Raw genomic sequence first — 20,793 nt, forward strand, 5'->3', positions numbered from 1 at the left:
AAGAGGGTGTGGCCACCATGACACAGTTAGACAGGAGTGAAGAGATCTTGGAGGGCACAGGTCCATATGAAGGCCTTTCTGCAGGCAGAAATTTCCTTGAGGGCACGGATTGACCATGGTGCTTCATAAGCACCAGAGGTGAATACTCCCAGGACTCCCTGAGGCCACTCTGCTGACTGCTGCACCAGAAGCAAGCACACTAGAGGCAGGCGGAGAAGTCCCCTTCATCCCACTCCTCCTTCTTCCACTGTTCCTCCAGTGCCTTGTGCTGACAAGGCCCAACACAAAGCCAGCAAGCTGCAGGGAAATGTCTGCAGTGCCCAGCTCCAGTATCAAAGGCACAGCACAGATGGATTTACACAGACTGGGAAGACACCCTTTACACCTAAATTTACATGAAGCAGCCTATCTACCGTTTCCACCCAATGACATGCAGCTATCTTCCCATAAATGAAGATGTTTTCACCTGCTTCCCCAAATGAGGAGTCACAGTCCCCCAAATCACTAGCAATATTAATTATAGTTCAATCTCTGCTAAATATTCTGCTCTCTGAAGAAAACTGAAAAATTAACTACCATATATTTGTACATACAATAAGGGAAGAAGAGAAAGAAGTGTTTGTTAGTCTTTGTTTCTGGGCCATGGATAGTGTTTCTGACTTTCTCCTGCACTGTCCACCCAACGGTTCCTTTGTTCTTGACCAGAACCTCAGTTAGCCAGTGTTCTCAACATGGCAGGATGACCCAAACTGTCTTCCCTGAAGCAAGTGACTCAACAGACCTTTTTCTTTACTCTTTAACAGTGTGCCCAGAAGTACCATGAGACACTCCAAACATGAGTTAGCCTTCCTTGCCCTTTGGTACACTGTGACCCTGTTTCTCCCAGGAATCATGACTAAATAAATACTCCAGGCAACACAGTGGCTCTGTTGGTACAGTGGCTTACAGAGCTCCACATGGGAGGCAGCCTCACCTTTCAATTCAACAGAACCACTCAGCATCCCCAGTAGAGACATTCTCTGCTTGGAAAGTGAGAACTCCAAATCCCTAGGAGTTCAAAGCTGCTAGAATGTTTAGCTGAAATTCTAGGAGGGGGTTATTAGGTATAATCACAATGACTCAGATGAGCATAGTGGCACACACCTATAATCATAGCGACTTAGGAGACTGAGGCAAAAGGATGGCAAATTCAAAGCCAGCCTCTGCAACTTAGTAAAACCCTGTTTCAAAATAAAAAAAAATAAAGAATAAAAAGGCTGGGGATGCAGCTCAATGGAAAAATGTATTCCAAAAAACAATACTTGGTAGTGAGACTACTTTCAAGTTTTTACCATTAAGTATGATACTGGAAAGTTGGTCTATGAATTTATGCCATACTGATATCCTGATGGTCCTTAAACACACACACACACACACACACACACACACACACACACCCTCTCCTTTATTAGTTTAGTACTATACAAATTCTATTCTTTTACTCTAGAGGACCTTTCCTCAACTTGAGTTCCACCACAGAATAATACTCCAGGTGACTATTTTTAATAGTCTTTTCACCATCCTACAAGCAAAGAAGGTAATTCATTATAGACAACGGATGTCCTAGCACAGATATGCTAGTTCTACTAACACAGATATGCTAGATCCTACTAACAAAAGCACTGTAGACTGGTGCCTTAAACAACATGAACTTCTCACAGTTCTGCAGACTGGGAAGTCTATGATCATTTAAGGGCCCTTCTCTTGGCTTGGGGGATGGCTGTCTTCTGTGTGCCTACATGGGGGAGAACATAGGCAAGAAGGAAGCTCTCTTGTGTCTATTCCTATCAAGAATACTATTTCCACTTAGGAGGGCTCCACCATCAGGACCTGATACCTCCCAAAGGCCCTATCTCCTAATGTCATAACACTGGAGGTTAAGATTTCAACACAGGAATAGGGGGAGACAAAAACATTCAGTCCACAAGACCTAGGAGATGGAAAACTCTATTAAGGGTAGAGAGTAAATAATTTTGAGCTTTGTAGGCCATTCGGTCTCTGCTCCACCTACTCAGTTCTGGAGTTGAAGTATGAAAGCAGCCACGGAGAGTCCGTGGATTAATGAGCATGGCACCCCAGAAATCATAATTGAGTAAAGTAAATAGCAGGCTAGACTTGGTTCAGGGCTTGAAGTTTGCTGAGTTATGTCTTTGAAATAAGGATGTGATTCTGTCACTAAACTGAGTGGGAAGGATTGCTTTAGATATGACATCATTTACCCCCGACTCACTGAAATTTAGTACAAACTGTAAGGACCTTGGGTCATCTAAATTGTATTTTACCTCTTTCAGCTTTTTGTGCTGCTATCATTTGCCAGTTTTACTGTTTTAGAAGTTAATACTACATTAGATTTATTCATTGATTTATCCTTCCCAGTGCTCTTCATTCTTTCTTGCATCTCTAACTTCTATCTGGGATAATCTTCCTTTTACTGGAAGAACTTCTTCTTCTTCTTTGTAAAAATATGTTTTAGTTGTAGATGGATGCCGCAGTCCGGCTGCAGGAAAATAACCCGGGGGTGATAAGCAACTTGTGTACATTGATACAGCAGGTGTGGGAGCCGTCTATTGTAGGACAGGAGGGGTATATATACATTCCACACAGCTTATCTTAATTAACATAAACTAGATACAGCAGTCAACCAATAAGTAATCTCCACACTTAATGGCTCGCTGGCATTACTTCACAAACCACTCCCTCTGGCAAAATGCCAGGCACCATCTTGACTTGTTTACAGACCCTAACAGATGGACACAATACCTATATTTATTTATTTTTATGTGGTGCTGAGGATCAAACTCAGTGCCTCACTCATGCTAGGAGTGCTCAACCACCAAGCCATAACTCCAGCTCCTGGAAGAACTTCTTTACAGTTCCTTTACTGTTGATTTGCTGGTGATAAATCTCTCAAACTTTTGTTTTTCTGTCAGAGAACGTCTATATTCTACTTTCATTTTTGAATGATATCTTTGCTTGATATATATTTCCAGTTGGCAGCTATTTCTTCCACGTTCTGATTTCCATTTCCTCTGAAGAACAGATCATCAGTCTTTATTGGGGCTCCTGTAAAGATAATGGGTCTTTCTCTTTCACCTGACTTTTCCTTCTATCTGTTGAGACCTAGTCTCACTATCTTACCCACACAGGCCTCGAGTTCCTGGCCTCCAGCGTACCTTTTGCTTCAGCCTCTGGCTGGGACTAGGGGCACATTCCACTATGTCAGGCTTATGCCTTTGGCTGATTTTAGGATTTGGGTTTTTTGTTTTAGCAATTTTCTCTTTATTCTTTTTCTTTCTTTCCTTCTCTCCCTTTTATTATAAGATTCTCAATCAGTATCTCTTTAAATATTGCTTCCGATCTATTCTTTCTGCTCTCCTGAGATTCCAACTGTAAGTATTTCAGACTTGTAACAGATCCTATTTGTTTTCTTGAATATCTTTGTTTTCCTTTTATTTTTACTTTCCATTCTTTTGTCCCTGTGCTTGGGCATGGATGTCCTTTTCTAGTCTATCTTCCTGTTCACTAATTGTTCCTTCAACTATGAGTATTCTAACTATACACTTTACTGTTGAATTTCTATTTTGAGCTATGATACTTTTCATTATAAAATTCCCATTAAGTATTTTTACAGTTTCCAGCTCAAGATCTCCATTTGTCATCTAATTTAGTGACCATAAATAATTCAACATTCCCTTAAGCTCCACATCTGATGACCCTAATATCTGTTATCTCCTGTAGATGACCTTACTGTCTTTTTCTTCATGCTTAATCTTTCTACATTCCTGTTATTTGATTGACTGTTGATCTTGCATGTGAAACATTGTGTAGACAGTGTGAGGTTCTGGACAACATTACCATCCTCTATACAGAACTGAGTTTCGCTTCTAAGAATACTTAAGAGTAGGGACCATTTGCTTTAGTCTCTTCCAGCTGATTCAACGGTTTCAGGATCATTTTTAAATTCCTCCAACTCTGAGAGTAAGTTGCTTTATGGAGGGGTGGGTTGTTCCAACTGAAATCTGGAATGTATGCCAAAGTCCTTCCTCATCTCCAAGTGTGGCTTTGAGCCTTATGCACCTGCTGAAATCTCAGCTTTCTGTTCAGCTTTTCAGTCAACTTTGGGGAGGCAAATAAATGCCTTGGAAGGATCATGTGGCACCAAACACGATCACTCTGTCTTGTAGGTCTCCCTTCTCTCAAAAGTCCCTGATGTACTGGACTGTCCAGTGCCTTCTCACAGGTGTCGAGTTCTCTTTTTAGTTCTCGGCAACAGATTGGGCAGCCACAGCTGGACTGCCTTGGCCACAAGCAGACATCTAAACAGAGGCTGACTTAGTGAACAACTCTCTAGGAAGCAGTGGGACAACCTTACAGATTTCTTTATCTACTGCTGTAGAAGAATATCAGCAGAGTTCTGTGCATACCAAAAGACAACCCTTACTTGACCTTTTTTTTTTAATATTTATTTTTTAGTTTTAGGTGGACACAATGTCTTTATTTTATTTTAATGTGGTGCTGAGAATCGAACCCAGTGCCTCACGCATGCTAGGTGAGCGTGCTACCACTTGAGCCACATCCCCAGACCGATGTTAATATTATATTTTTAATGTTGAATTTATCTCAAATTCTCTTTAGAGGATATTTTAAAGAAATACTGATGAATTATATTTTCTGAAAAATTATATTAATCTCAAAAACAAACCCAAAGTTAGAGTTTTGGCGACCATTTTTCATGTTTTTAATATCACAATTAAGCTAGATTCATTAAATAAACTGGATAATTATCCCTCTAAATTCCAAGACAATTTAAAAGTAACTACAAAAGGTATGAACGTGTGAAAAGGAGAAACTCTTAGGAGATAAATTCTTTTCTTTTTTCTTTTTCATGGTGCTGGGAATAGGGTCTCACACATGCTGAGCACAAGCTCTACTACTGACCTGCACCCTCACATCCTAGGAGATAAATTATTTTATAATTAAAATTTTGTCCTGGTTCTACATAGGTTTTTCTGTATTCTAAAGGGAAGTATGACTATTTTTAAAGTTAAGATCCGGTCCTAGCACAAAGCTAGAGCTCAATAAATATTGGTTTCCTTTTGACTTAAAAAACAAAAACAACAACAACAACAACAACAACAACAAAAAAAAAAAAAAAAAAAAAAAACCCTGCTTTTTGTTTTTCACTATGCTATAAAACATATTTTGTTTCGGAGATGGGGAGTTCCTTTTTATTACCCAAAACTTTAGAATTACTGGAGGTTAGAAAGGTAGAAAAGGTGTTAATAGAACTGAAAATGAGGTATTTTTATTCACTACAGTTTCATCACTCTAACTCATCAAACTTTGAAGAGAAACTTGATATCAGAAGATAGTACAGGTAATCAATCATTTATGCAATATTTACTGAGTATCTAGGTATCAATCAATAAGCTAAGTTTTATCAAAACTACATTAAACATGAATTCTGCTTTCAAGGAGTTTATCATCTAGAAGGAGGAAGAAAATCTATACAAATATAATCATTATAAAGTGTTGAAGGTCTAAGTACTACAAGAAAGATGTTACCTAGAAACATTTGCCATATGATTCATACAATCTGTATTCTGAATAGCAATGTTAAGCATTCTATTTTACTTCTTCCTCTTTAACCTAACTCTAAAATGAAGGTGAAAAATCAAGCTATAAGTGACTATGTATCTTATGCATCTGATCCTACAGAATAAATTCATTAACAAAGAACCAACATTACCACATTATGATTATTAAATGCCAAGGGAGATATTTTTATAAGTATTTCTGGAAACTTGACCTGCTTCTCTGTATGAAATAAATTGACAATGTGATCACAAGAAGATATCCTAATATTCTTAAAGAATATAAATTTGATCTCTATCCCTCATCTTTTCTCAATTATTTTTTATCTATCTATACATCCATCCATCTGTCCATCCATCCATCCATCTGCCTTTCTTTGCAGTACTAGGAGATTAAACCCGGGGCACTTTACCACTGACCCCAGCTTTTTTATTTTTTATTTTCAGACAGCATCTCACTAAGCTACCCAGGCTGGTCTCCAATCTGTGATCCTCCTGCCTTAGCCTCCTCAGCCACTGGGATTATAGACACACACCACCGTGCCTGGTTTCAAACAATAATTTTATAATCCAGTACTTGTGAATATTTTCAGGCTAAAACATCCTCCCCACCTTACAAATTATATCAAATTGATTATTATGGTCATGTTCATGATAGGGTTAAAAAACATGTTTTTTAAGTTATAGTCATGAAAACACAAGGAAGCACAAAGTGTGACAGTGAGGAGCAGACTGCATACCTGCTGTGGGCACACCCACAAACCAAGGCTCTCACACTCTTTTGCCGAGTCCTGACAACAACCTGTGACGGTGCCCATCATCACCAACCTCTTCCAGCTAAGTAAATGAAGGTCATGGAAAACAAAAACAACCCTGAAGTCATCTAGCCGATTAGTGGCATTCCTAGAAATATAACCTAGAATTGACAACTCCCAACACCACACTGCCACAGTGGACCTCAAATGCTGGTTACTGGCAAGTGAGAAAGTTTTATGATTGCACAGAATGAGGAAAGTAAGGATGATGAAGTAAACTTTCATAGGTACATTTACTTAATTTATAGGACTCTTCTGTAAGATGACATCCTTTCTATAATAACATTTACTGGTGGCAGTTTTTTATTCAAGTGTCTTATATGCCAAGACTAAAAAGATGGCCACCATATGTTGGTTACTATTTTTATTGTTAAAAATTTACTTGTATATGAAATTCCAAAGTCTAATGACAACCCTGCTTCTCTCTCTCCCTCCCTTCCTATGGTTCTAGGAACTTAGCCCAAGGGCACTCTATCAATGAGCTATATTCCCAGCACTTTTTGTTTTTATTTTGATACAGGATCTGGCTAAGTTTCCCAGGCTGGATTCAAACTTGAATTTCTTCTTGCCCCAACCTCCCAAGTATCTGGGATTGCAAATATGGGCCACTGCACTGGCTATCATGCTTTCCTACATTTTGAAAAGAACTGATTTTTATCCCAAAAAGAAAAAAGTTTGATTAAATAATACAAAACAACAAAAAATTACCTTCTTATAAGAATGACAAATATTTTGAAAACTGCCATGTGAAGCTGCATTTATAGGCAAACTCATGAAAGGTACAATGTTCCCACCATCATCTTTCCAGTGATACCCAATTTTTAAAATGTTGTTTCTGTTCCCCTCAACCATAGTTCCTCACATCCCCTTCTCACCAACATACTTCAAAACTTAACCTTGACAGATATGTTCATGTGGTGAAGGTTTCACAAGTGTATACATATATGAAGGTTTTATTGAGCTGGGCATGATAGCACATGCCTTAATCCCAGAGACTTGGGAAGCTGAGGCAGGAAGATCCCAAGTTTGAGGCCATCCCAGGCAACTCAGAGATTCCCTGTTTCAAGATAAAAAATAAAAAAGGCTGGGAATGCAGCTCAGTGGTGGAACACATTTGGATTCAAACCCTTGCAATGCAAAAGGAGGAGACAGATTTAGTGAAAGGTATATTGTAAATACGTGCAGATTAATTTATGTAGGAAATAAACTTTACTATAAAATATGCTTTTTAAAAAACTTTACTAGGGGTAATAAGATATCTGGGCATCAAACAACTGACTGGAAGAATTTTCTTTCTTGTCTTTTTCTTTTTTGGTACCAGGGATTGAACTCAGAGCCACATCCCCAGTCCCATTTTGTATTTTATTTAGAGACAGAGTCTCACTGAGTTGCTTAGTGCCTCGCTGTTGCTGAAGCTGGCTTTGAACTCAAAATCCTCCTGTCTCAGCTTCCCCAGCAACTGGGATTACAGGCACGCACCACTGTGCCCGGCTGGAAGACTTTCATTTTAATCCTCCTTAGTGTCATATTTAAATTGTATTAACTGGGTTAAGTTTTTACAAATCCTGATTTCTTGAATTGCCTTTCTCGTGTTATTTGCAACATGAACTTTAAATAAAAGTTTGCTATTTTACAAATTGTCTTTCTTTTGCTCATTTACCTATGCTAAAAAGGCATAGAACTAGTTTTCTGCAAGATGCGGCTCTCTGATCTCAGCAAGTCATATTACTTCCCTGGGTCTCAGTTTTCTCTTCTGTAGACTCCCTACTACACAATCTACTTCCCCCTTGCTGGTATCAAATCTGTGGCCTCCTGCATGCTAGCCAAGTACTCTTCTACTAAGCAACAAATACCCTCATCCCAGAATTATGAACTTTATTGTTCCTACATATTTTATAAAAACAAAACAAACAACTCAGAACTATGAACTTGAAATTGTTTTAGTTAAGACTTATTCTTGGAAATAGCTGATAAGCAGAATACTATGCTTATTAATAATATTGTTACTGCAACCCATTATCACCATTATCCAGACAGGATGTAGCAGTCTAATATGAACCCCCGCCAAGATCAAGCAAACAGACACCTTCCCATTTTTAATAAAAAATAAAGTTAAAATGTTTAATAAGTATATCCAATTTTTTTTGTGTGTGTGTGTGTGGTGATGCTGGGATTGAACCCAGGGCTTTGTGCATGCAAGGCAATCACTCTACCAACTGAGCTAGATCCCCAGCCCAAGTATGTCCATTTGAATGTGCACTTTCAGATCACACCAATTACACCTTAAGATAAAGGCTTTATTCTTCCTTTAAAAAAAAAAAAAAATTATAGCTGGGTACAGTGCTACACACCTGTAATCACAGCAGCACAGGAGGCAAGGCAGGAGGATTCCAAGTTCAAAGCCAGCCTCGGCAATTTAGTAAGGCCCTAAACAGCCTGGTGAGACCATGTCTCAAAATTAAGAACAAAAGGGGTAGGGATGTTACTCAGTGGTTAAGCACCTCTGAGCTTAATACCTGATGCAAAAAAAATATATAGTGAATTTACAGAGTTATGTGGTCATAATAATCACCATTCAGCATCTAGGTTCAGAACATTTTCATTACTCCCCAAATATTACTCATCCCATTTGTAGCCAATCCTCTTTATTGTCAGTCCTAAAATACCACCAATATACTCTTAGATCCTTATAGATTTGTTTTTTCTGAAAATATTCCATAAATAAAATCTGATTTCTTTCACTTAATATATCTTTGAGGTTCATCTTTGTTCCGGCACTTATCAGTACCTCTTTTATCACTGAACACCCTTCCACTGTACACATACACGACGACACCTCCTTTATCCATTCATCAGCAGGTGCCATTTGGACTCTTTCCACTTGTTGGGTTCTATGAATGTCATCCATGGTCGTGCTCTCTGTAGACACGTGGTTATCTGTCTTAGGTTAGAGAAGGAGCAGAGGAATTTATTGCATCTTATGATGAATTTATATTTAACTTTTTTTATTTTTAGTGCTGGGGAATATTTACTAGTTCTGGTAACTTTTTTTGTGGATTCCTTAGGGTTTTTCTTACATGCTGGACCATGCCATGTGTAAGTAAGGACAGTTTACTTCTTTTCTCTAGGGACTTTTTTTGTTATAGCACAGCTATAATTTCTAGTATAATGTTGAAGAGACGTGAAGAGAATTGATGTTTTTTTCTTGGTCCCAATTTTAGGAAGAAAGCTTTCAGTCATTTGCCCCCTTCAGTATGATGTTAACTTGCTGTAGTTTGTACTTTTTTTACATATGCCTTTTTTATCAAGATGGGCTTGAGTAGTTTAAGCTGGTGATATTAAACTTGAGAATCTTCAGTGGGTGTGCACGTTTAGTCACAGGATTGAATGAGATCACCAAAGGAGCAGAAAAGGGAAAACTTACTAGACTAGGAGTAAAGTTAGGAGAAGCTTTCATAAAGATGATTGGCTCAAATGTTAGGAATTTTAGGAAATTTAGAATTTGAAAAGAATAGAAGTCAATTTAAGCACTGTATAAGCCAAAGATGTGAAATAAATGTTATCACATGACAGCATGTCAAAGTTGTGACCACTGGATATGTTAATGATATCACTAACAGATTAACTTAGAGAACAAATTCAAAAGACCTAGGTCTCCAGGTAAAGAGACATTTACAATATGGACATATTCACATTAGTCTTATTCTATCTATGTTTACTAAACTTACAAGATCCTTAAATTTTCTCCTGCTAAAATTAGAGCTACATTCCATGTCTCCTGTTTTTTTCTATATCCATAAGCCTTTCTACTACTCTCAGTCACTTAACATGTATCTCTTCTGAAAACTATGATATAAAATTTAATAAAATCACTTCCAACCCAGGTAGCCAAATAATGAATCAAAAGATAATATGCTTATGCAAAACCAGGTGCCTGAATCTCCATGTTTAGTGAGTCTTTAAGGCAGACACATGGTTCCTGCAAACTTTTTGTGTTGAAGAACCAGAAGAAAGATATAGTGCAGAAGAAAAATGGGTCAAATGAGGGAAATTGCTTTCCAACTGAGATTTGAGATTGAATAGGAAGTGGATGAATTAGAAGAAAGGCTGCTATCACCCATTCATATGCTGCTCTTATATATTAAAGGCGGCTTCCTTCCAGCTTACCCCATTAACTAAAGCACTCTAGTTTCAAGGTGACACAGATTTTTTACAGAAATGTCTTCTCTCTTTTTATAACTTGGATCAAAACTAGAATCCCTTTAAATGGTCTTAAAATTTTCAGTAATGTTAATTTTCAAATAATGCTCCAAGAAAAACTTGCTACTGTGGCAGAAAAAACAAAAAAACAATCCATGTGTTCTGTTTGTCTTCCAGGCACACTCCTGCCTAAGCTGCATTCCTAATGCCAGAGTCAGAAATTGGGGTGGGGGTGGGGTTTACAGCAGGTTTTCAAATATAAATAATGTTTCTTGTAGACAAATCAAAGTAGTGTTCTCTTAACATTTCTTTAGGGCTTCAAATGATACTATCTAGGTGGTAAACTTCCAAACCATTAGAAATATGTAACATCTGATAAAAGGTTTTTATGAACAGTTCAAATACTACAGATCAAATTTGGGGCCCCAAAGACTTCTCTTTAAAGATTTTTAAAGGTAATTAAAATCAGTTGAACATGGTGGTACAGCAGCTGTGGACTGAAATCTTCAACCAACAGACTTAGCAGCATACAACACAGAAGAGAGGAGAGCACCCTCCTGTTCACTCTATGGATGCAAACCAGGCATTTATTCCCATCTCTAAAGCAAAAAGCTTCAGGAGAACAAATGGAAACAAGGGGGAAGGATGTGGGAAAGATAAATAAAAAGCAAGAGAAACTAATGGCTTTTTTTTTTTTTTTTTTTTTTTTTGGTGTTCCTGCTAGCAGAATACTGAAATTGATGTTCACTGATTTAAGATTTAGTTGGCAAATCACAAGTTAAAAGAAAACATTTTCTTAGGCTCTAAGACCTACCTAATCAAAGTTTTGCCACCTAAGGTTAAATAGGCATATGTGTAAGCTACTTAATAACTACATCTATAGGCTGGGGTTCATCGCAGTAGCAGAGAGCTTGCTTAGCAAGTATGAAGCCCTCAGCTGGATCCCCAGCACCATAAATAAATAAATAAACATCATAAATCAACATGAAGTGATTTCAAGAAAAGGAATTGTGATAATATCTTTTAAAAATACTCTTACTTCCACAATCCTTCCTAAATAATAGAAAAATGAGTTTACGCTAACCAGACAATTCAAACCTAAAGCTGTAATGTGTAAGAAATGTCATACATCATTTCTGCCCAACCCTCCAGGTAACCTTACAAAAGCTGCACAAGGATCCCCAGGAGACTAAGATGGACTAATTCCTCTAAGCTGCAGCAGCCTCACACGCTGAATTATGGTTGGGTCATTATTCCAAAAGACTAAAAACAGAAAAAAAGCATCAGATGATCAAGCTCCTGTCCCCATGATCATTTGTGGAAGCAACATCTCTGAAGAAACAGATGGCTCAAAACTGAAAAAATTTATTTTAATAGCCACAAAATATATAGATTATATAGGGATTACAAAATGAACATATTATCCCTGTTAACAAGTAACTCAATCTAATAAAAAAAAAAAAAACAGTGAAGATGTTTTGCATTAATCTGCAAGGGACTATGCTGGGGTTTAAAGTCTAAGGTGAATAGGAAAGATAAATAATAATCCTCACGTTAATTAAATAAAAACTTATTCACATGGGCTGGGATTGTGGCTCAGCAGTAGAGCGCTCGTCTAACACGGGCAGACCCGAGTTCAATCCTCAGCACCACATAAAAATAAAGGCATTGTGTTGTGTCCATCTACACCTACAAAAAATTAAAATATATTAAAAAAACTCATATACAAAAGCACAACAGTAGCTAAAATCTTACTACCCGACTGTGGGAAAATAAAAAACTATTTTATCCATTTGAAAGCTTTCCCACCCCACTCCAAAGGAGTAAAAAAGAAAAGTCCACTTAGTTGTTTTAATTTTTTTCTTTGTGAAAAGATAATTTATTATTCCTGGCTGGGAATGTAGTTCAAAGGTAGTGTACTTTTTTAGCTTGCATGAGGCAAAATTTGATCCTCAGCACTGGGATTAAAAAAAAAAAAAAATCTATTCTTCAAGTTTAAAGAGTATATTAAATTTATCAAATCTTTAAAAAGTACTAGTAATTCAACACAACTATTACTGGTGATGCTACAGTTATAGTTCAATCTTACATTTCCTTGCAACTCTGTGAAGATTTTTTTTTCTGTCATTATTCCATATCCATGAAGTTTACTGTAAATGTGGGACTGTTATATAAAGTCTGGGTTAAGAATTTTTTATGAGCATGATACTAAGAAAATTTAATTTCATTGAAAGTATTCACCATAATTCATAGCACAGTCCTATTATTACATGCCTCATCACATGCTTGGATTTATGCTGTTGACTCAAATCTCTACCAGGAATGCAATCTCATATAATAAACTCTCCTAAAACTGCTATCTAATGTGTCATCTTTCCCTAGTTAGTATCTAATATTAGGATTTTTTGTTTGTTTTTGCCTTGCTAGAGACTGTATCCAGGGCCCACTAAACAAGTGCTCTACCACTGAGCCACATCTCCAGCCCAACATTAAGCAGGACTTAATTCAAAGTCTGGCCCAGTCTAGGAAAAACAGCAAGCACTAGCTGCCTCACCTCTTAGAACCTAATCCTTCCAACAACTGACACCAACCACTGTATATTATTTTGCCCTGGAGAGTCTTTCTAACACTTTTTCAGTTTCACCCCACCATTATGCTTGTCCAAGCTTGCACCGCTTCACAGACAGCTATAACAGACATAGTTTCAATGCTATACCTCCACTCAAAGGGAGTTTCCTATCTACCATTTGAGAAGTCCATCAAGCCATTCACAGTTCCCCACCAAACTATGGAGGTCCTACCCAATGCAGCCCCTTGTAAATAAACCTCACTCCAAAACAAAACCCTCCCTTACTGTGAGTCCTCAGTGTTGATTCACTCAATAAATATACTGACCCATACTATGTCCCAGCCATTGTGTTAGACATGTTCTAAGATAGTCCCCAAATGTAGCTTGCCCATTTATCTCCTTGTAGAATATCCTTTTCATCCAAGCAAATGCTTTGAGTCTCTCAGGATCCATTCATTTCAAGCCAAGTCTCGTCTGTCACACTGACCCACAGATCCTCTATTCTGAATGACTGACTGAACACTCTCTCCCTGCATTTCCCATTTAGTTTTGTTTTAAATGGAACTTTTAGTTCTCCTGAGCCAAAAGGTATGAGGGAAAACCATGCTCAGTGGTCATACAAGTTTGAGAAATACTGAATTAATAAAGTTACCTTTATTAGCATATTTCCTTTTCAGCTAGACTTCCTCAAGTGTCTAATATTTTGATTTGCATCCTCAAGTGGGAGGCTGTGCCATTACATACTACCTAAATTTTTGTTGAATGTGTATGTGGCTTTCTTCAAACATTTACTGCTGGCTCTCTTTTTAAACCTTGTTTAAAAAAGCTTATTTAGGGCTAGGGCTGTAGCTCAATGGCAGAGTGCTTGCCTAGCACGTGTCAGGTGATCCTTAGCACCACATAAAGAGAAACAAAATAAAAGCATTCTGTCTACAACTACAGGGGGGAAAAAAAAAAAAACTTGTGTAGTGCCCCTCTCTCTCAGCATCACTAGCAGAACAACTCCAGGAGAACAGGGAAAGTGCATTTCCTTCACTGTGGCTGCTGCAGGAAGAAGGCGTGTAGTTTTCGTGGAGTAAAGGAAGGAATGGGACCAGGCTTGGTCTTTAGAAGGCAGAACAGTGGAATGAGAAGGAGCTCAGGCTCTGGCATCAGAGGACCTAGACACACTTTTCAAGGCTCCACCTTTGGGCAATTATTCAACCTCATCAGCCACAACTTCCCTGTATATAAAATGAACAGAATACCAGTACCTACACCTTACAAAATGCTGCTGAGGATTGGATGAGCTAACACACAGAAGATGCTCAGAAAGCATTTAGATAATACTAGCAGTTAGATTGGAGGGACACCGTGGAAAAGAAGAAAGACTAACTAAGAGGTTATTAAAATAAACAAAGCTATTTCTATGTATGAGGGCTTTGAGATATACTTTGAGATATACTGCATCACCTCCTACAAGCTGTGAATGGAAATTACTTCCTTTTTTGTGTCTCTACCTGCTCATCTACAAAATGGGAATAATAAAAGCAACCACTTTAGAGGAGTGCTGTAAGGATTAAATAATACCCATGTTCTTGGCACACAATAAATGCCCAAATATTAGTTGTACCTATTTGAGGATTATTTTAAAACAAATCTGGTTGCCTGAGAAAATATTAAATACTCTCACCCAACCTTGCAAATGCACTTGCTCCCACATGATGATCACCTTCTTCCCCTGCTGCGACCCCTACCAAAAGAAACCCTGTCCAAAGCATTAGCCCACAGCCTCCTGAAGAGCAGCCTGTTGAGTTCCCCCCACTGCACACTCTCCTTGCTCTCAGTTTTTTATATTTCCTATGCAGTGTGAGAGAACATAATGCAACCCAAGAATAATTTTGCATCCCCTCTTTTTTCTATTTTTTAAAAATATTTATTTTTTTTTTTTTTTTGTAGTTGGACACAATACCTTTATTTTATTTATTTTTATGTGGTGCTGAGGATCGCAGGGCCTCGCACGTGTTAGGCGAGTACTGCTGAACCCCAACCCCAGCGTCGCATCCCCTCTCTCTTAATTTCTGAAAGACCCTTGTTGACATTGTTTCCAGGCAAGAATGGTTGCAAAGGCATAGGCTGTGCCTGCGCTGCCATTTCCCAGTTTCAGATCTTAGTTTAATTCCCAGTTGCTATTTTAACTTAGGTTTTCCTGGCTTATTAAAAGAGCAATTAAAAATAAATTATCTTTGGGAATAAAAAGTAAACAATACCTTTGCCAGGCTCAAGCCAAGCAAATGATTTTAGCTGTGAGAGATTTTAGTGTTAATAGCTAGACTGTACATATAAAATGAATTCAAATGATACGCATTCTCAATAACCATTTTGCCATAAATTCGCATTTGGCATCAGTCAGTAATGTCAAAAGACAGTCTGCATGTTGGTAAAGGAGTCAATTATAGACAGGAGTTATCCAACTGCTGAGGAAAATGACTCGATGTTTTGAATCACAGGCCTGCAGTCAGAGGATAGATGTTACAAAGGTATAAAGAAGATTCACCTCTAAAAGGTCCAAAGAAGGAAAATAAAGGCTTTAGAGTAAAGAAAAAAAAAAGAGCTGTTCAAATATTTGTATCCTAGAGGATCACAGGAACCGTTTGTAATCATACAAAGAGCTGGTGGTCACAAAAAATACTTATGATGACAGCAAGCTGTCATAATTGTACATTGTATTTCACTTTCATACATGTGAAATAAAAATGGAAACTTTTTGTTGTCTCAGAAAGGTTTATGAAGAAGTAAAGTAAAAACTATGCCCCGTCAGACCAATCCATCCTGCAGCTCTCTGGAAGCCACCTTTGAGATCCTTGAGCCATATGGCTCATGATCATGTATGTTTCCTGTTGTCTCCAACAGGAAAGATGTGTTGCAGCAAACAAGCAAAAAAAAGAGGAAGGTAGGTGATGAGACAGGCAACTCAACACTCCTTGGAACAAATACTTAAAATTCAATGTCCCATAAGAGGCATACATTTAGAAGCTGTATTTTTGTCCATTTTATATATCATAGAAAATCAAAGTCCCAACACACAGCTGGGACTCAGAGGGCCATCAAGAGTTGAAAACAGCAGTGAAGGTTGCTTTCCCAAATCTGCCCCTCTTGTTGAGTGAGGTTCACAGCCAAGGAGGGCTCGGGACTCAGGAGAGTGCACCACACTATCTGTGCTGTAGCAGGGATGTTTCATGGCTGGATGCCCAGATTGTCCAGCTCTGCACACATCTCTGTAGTTTTTTGAGGGTTGCATGGGAGGAATGCATTCTTAACAAATAGTTCTCCATCCCTGCAACAGCTTCTTCATTCACTGAAAAATCTGATGCCAAGAAAATAATTTATTTTCAGTATAATTCTAAAAATGACACTATAAGGGTATAGACTTAATCATATTTTAACATGTATAACCTTCTTATACTGCAACTGGAGAATTTAAAAACACACATTCTACTTTTTATTAGACAAGTAAACAGCTTAGATGTAAAAGAAACCTTGTATGACTATTTTAAAGAGGTACTCAATGCATTCTCTGGGTAAGGGTTAAACATTGCTTGGTTTCAACATCACACACACTCTACCCAAGGTTAGACAGTTATTTCTGGCACATAATCTTTATATTTTTAATAATTCAATTCCTGAAAAAGTTGTGTATAAGCTGAAAATCTGTAAATAGAAACACATTTATTACATTAAAGTCTACCTCAAGGAAGCTTACTGTATATTATTTTGCTTAAAAAAATGCTGTCCTCACAACTGCACAATTATTTGAAAGCTAGTTTGTAAAAATTTAGATAGTCATAGTTAGACAAAATCCAAGACCTACTTTCCACAAAACTATTGGCCAGTTTTCATTTGACATTTTGCTCTCCCTATTGCAATCTCTGGCATTTTTCAAACCAAAATGATTAAGATGTTAAGTATCTTTACTAAAAAATTAAAATCCAGTCACCTTTGCTGTGAAGACAGTTGTGGTGTGAGAGACTGTATCACCTGTACTTTTAAGATATTTCACCACTGCTCATCTAAAATATGGGAAGACCCTCTGCCACAGAGTTTGAAAAAAGGCAAAAACAACAATAACAAACATTTAATTGTCACAAAACTGCAAGAAAGAAGCCAAAGTGCTTTCAAAAGAAACAAAAACAACCCAAACCAAACAGATTAAAAACAGTCACCTGGCTCTTCCTGCTTCCTCAGAACCCTTCTTACTAGCCTGTTGGGGGCTCCAGCTGCTTCCTGCCCCCTCCACTCATCTTTCTCCAGGGTGTCCATAAATCTGTCCCTGCCTCTTTCTCTGTTTCTCATGCTTCCTTACAAGCTTTAGTTCTGAGTGGTCTTTCCTTGCTCCATTCCCGGATCATTACTGTCTCAGACACTATCCTGATACGTGGATGAGACTCAGACTCACAGCCAACCTATTTTCTTTCTTATAAATCTTCTCAAATAGCACCTTTGCACAATAAACCCTAAGTGGTAAATAGTTTTCTAAAACATACATCTGCAACCTAATGGATCCAATTCCTACTGCGGAAGACCACAAAGATCCATATAAAAGCCTCTTTAACCTTAAAATGTTAAACTATTAGGGAACTTATATAACGCCAAAGACACTCTATCAACTCAAATAAAATAATGGACAAATAAATTAACTTGGTCTTTTTTTTCCCTTTAAGTCAATTTAGCATCTTTTTCCTGGGTTCCAAGAGAGCAAGTTTACATTCAGGACCACCTACCCTTCCTTGCTGTTGAGGAGGTGATAAAAACACCCCTTGCAGACAACACTGCAGGAATTTTATCCTTCAGGTCTTCCCAACGGAAAGCTGTCTTCACTATGGAAAAAAGCTGCCCAACTCCAATTCTGACTTCCCCGACCTCAGGCTTGGTTTTGGAAGTGAGCCAGATGACAACATTTGTAAAAGCACAAAATTTATCTCAGTAAAGCTTTTTGTTAAACTAAAAAGGTGGTATTGGTGAGAGATCCTATAATTTAAAGTCTCGTATACTCCCTATGTGACTTATTTTTTAATCTTCCAACATCAGAACATCAAATGAAACAATCCATTCCCCTTCCCTGTTCCTCATAATCAGGACTCTAATGGCAACTACTTATTCCAGAACTCCTGAGCCAACTAAGTACAAATACAAACCTGTTACAAAATAATCTTTGTTAAAATGTTAAAATACATGCCACTTGGGGGAAAAAATACAATAATAAACATTGTAAAGAAGAAAATCTAAAACCAACATTCACATGTATCCCAAACTACCATCAGAACATTTAAATACCAAAATGAAATTAAGTCCTATGACAGACCAGTGTCAATTCTTATTTAATTTCACACTCTAATAGTAAACCCAAGGCAATGGTCAAATTGGTTTGGACAAGAAGCATGGAAGTAGAGTTCAAAATCAGATTCTTACAATTAAATCAAGAATGTACGTATGTGTGATGTACTTATTTTACCATTATCATTTGCTCCCCAGTACCAAAAGAAAAAAAAAGCAGCAATTAGTGAAACTGAAAACAGAAAATTTTTAAAAAATCAATGAAACAATTATTATTTGCTTAATTATCAATTTCTTATGACTCAATGTGAGAGAAAAAAGATTATAAGAATATCTATTCTTTTGCAAATACAAATACTAAAGCTTTATTTAGAAAAAGACCCTTTCTTTCAGTACACGTAAACAAAGTTTCAACTAGTCAGACCACACTTTGCTCTTTAAACACAATAAAATTAATTCAGATAATATAACTAATTTTTAAAACCTTACTTTGTATTGTATTCCCCAATAATAGCATCCTAAAGATGCCACACTGAAGTGTTCAAAGCCCATCACTACCTCTGTTGTTCTGGAATAATGTAAATTTCTTCAAGGTGCCCTCTGCCTATCAAGTTCATCTGGCCTAGGGCTAAGTTTTATCATTTATCCTTTCACTTAGTACCGAAGGAAGTCTGGAAAGGATATATAATAGCACAGTTTAAACCGGCCATCGCTGTCCTCTGAAATCATTTAGGCCACATTCCAGCGTATCCATTCAGTTACCCCAGTCTAAATGTATGAAATAACTCACACAAAATAAGCTTTTTGCTGGGTCAGATTACATTCTGAGATGTACAAACCTCTTTCAGTGATGACCATAAACTGACGGGCCACCTATACTGGCCCAGGACATCAACTGAACACCAGCTACTGAGAAAAACCTCCTCAGCAACACAATAGATTAAACCAGCCAGGAGGCTCCAACTTGCAACTCCACATTCTACTTGGACATCCACAGAGCACCATTTTGAGTTCAGAACCTGCACTTCACGCCCAGAAATCAGCGAGCAGACCACTCAAATGGAGGTTTCATCTGGCAAAGGTCTGAGACAACTAACTGCGTACTGTCAGATACCTTGGAACGCAATAGGTGCAGCCGAGACCCAGCGGCGGCTCCTCCTCCCCCAGCTCCCGCACAGCATCCAAGCACAATCCTTCATCTTCGCCAGGATTTCTAAATCCCTGGGCAGCTTGCGCGCCAACAGTCTCTTGACCAGGTTAATGCACAGGGACCCCGTATATTCTCATCTGCACACTTTAACAGTTGCAAATCTATTAATTAAATCTCGTCCACGAGGCAAAGGTGCAAATGAGGCATCCCTAAAAGCAGAGGTGGCGACGACGCGCTCGGATTTCGTTATCTGATAACGCTGCAGATGTCGTGCGGCTCGTTCTCCTCGGACGCATTACTCCGCAGTCCGCAACACCGTTACAAATCCACCTGATTTCAGACCCGCACGACGCCCCCGGGTCCCGTTCTGCTCACCCAAACAACGCCGCGGGGGTCCCGAACCCGAACACTGCGGACCCCCGCATGCCATCCAGCGGGAACGCACCACCTGCGTGTGCCTGTCGGCGCAGGGCCGGATCTTACTCACCGCACTCCTTTCAGATCCGAGGGGACCGCGATGCTGGCGATGCTCGCGACCCACGCTCCCCACCTCGTCCACCGCGGGGCACACAGGAGGTCCGCACACCTCCTCCCGCGGCCCCGCGCTCGCGGGCTCCCTCCCGCCGGCCCGGGCCGGCGCCCCACGCGGGTCGCTCGGAGCACGGCTCCGGCTCGGCCCGGCCCGGCCGAACAAAGGGCGGCGGACCTCGGGGCGGCGGCGCGCTCACCTGGGCTCCGTCCCCGGCGGCGGCTCCACGGGGCTCCGGCGGTGCGGGCCTGGCGGCGGCGAAAGCGCACTCGGCCGCCCAGGGACCTCGGGGGCGCTCGAGCGGCGGGGGCCCGCTCAGCGCCGGCGCCGCGGACTCGGCTCCCGGCGCGGGCGGCGCGGACGGGTGGGCGGCGGCGCGTCTCGGCAGGTCCAGGTCCGGCGACGCCGCGACGCGCCCTCCTCCTCGCGCCCGGCGGGACGCGGCTTCGGCGCGGCCCGGGTCCGAGGCGCCAGCGGCGGCGATCGGGGCGCGGGGCCGCTCCGCTCCCTCCGCCTCCGGCTCCGGCTCCGGCGGGCCTGTGGCGGCGGTGGTGGGAGCGCGGAGGCGCGGGGCGGCCTGTCAC

General features: G+C 39.6%; 1 protein-coding gene across 8 annotated transcripts in view; it reads right to left on the bottom strand.

Annotated features, from left to right (window-relative positions):
* The window catches only part of Tnrc6c (trinucleotide repeat containing adaptor 6C), a 121,608-nt gene extending 101,093 nt beyond the window's left edge, over positions 1 to 20,515 (bottom strand). For 6 of the 8 annotated variants that reach the window (XM_076871112.2, XM_076871111.2, XM_076871107.2 and 3 more), the window contains exon 1: positions 20,409 to 20,515. The gene's annotated coding sequence lies outside the window, so the exon portion shown is untranslated. Of the gene's footprint in view, positions 1 to 19,644; positions 19,690 to 20,167; positions 20,215 to 20,408 lie in introns of those variants that run through there. The other 2 variants (XM_076871106.2, XM_076871105.2) reach the window with 2 other exon arrangements.
* Positions 20,516 to 20,793: the final 278 nt, after the last annotated feature.

Source organism: Callospermophilus lateralis, chromosome 11 (assembly GCF_048772815.1).
Source record: "Callospermophilus lateralis isolate mCalLat2 chromosome 11, mCalLat2.hap1, whole genome shotgun sequence".
In the NCBI taxonomy this organism is placed as follows: Eukaryota; Metazoa; Chordata; class Mammalia; order Rodentia; family Sciuridae; genus Callospermophilus; species Callospermophilus lateralis.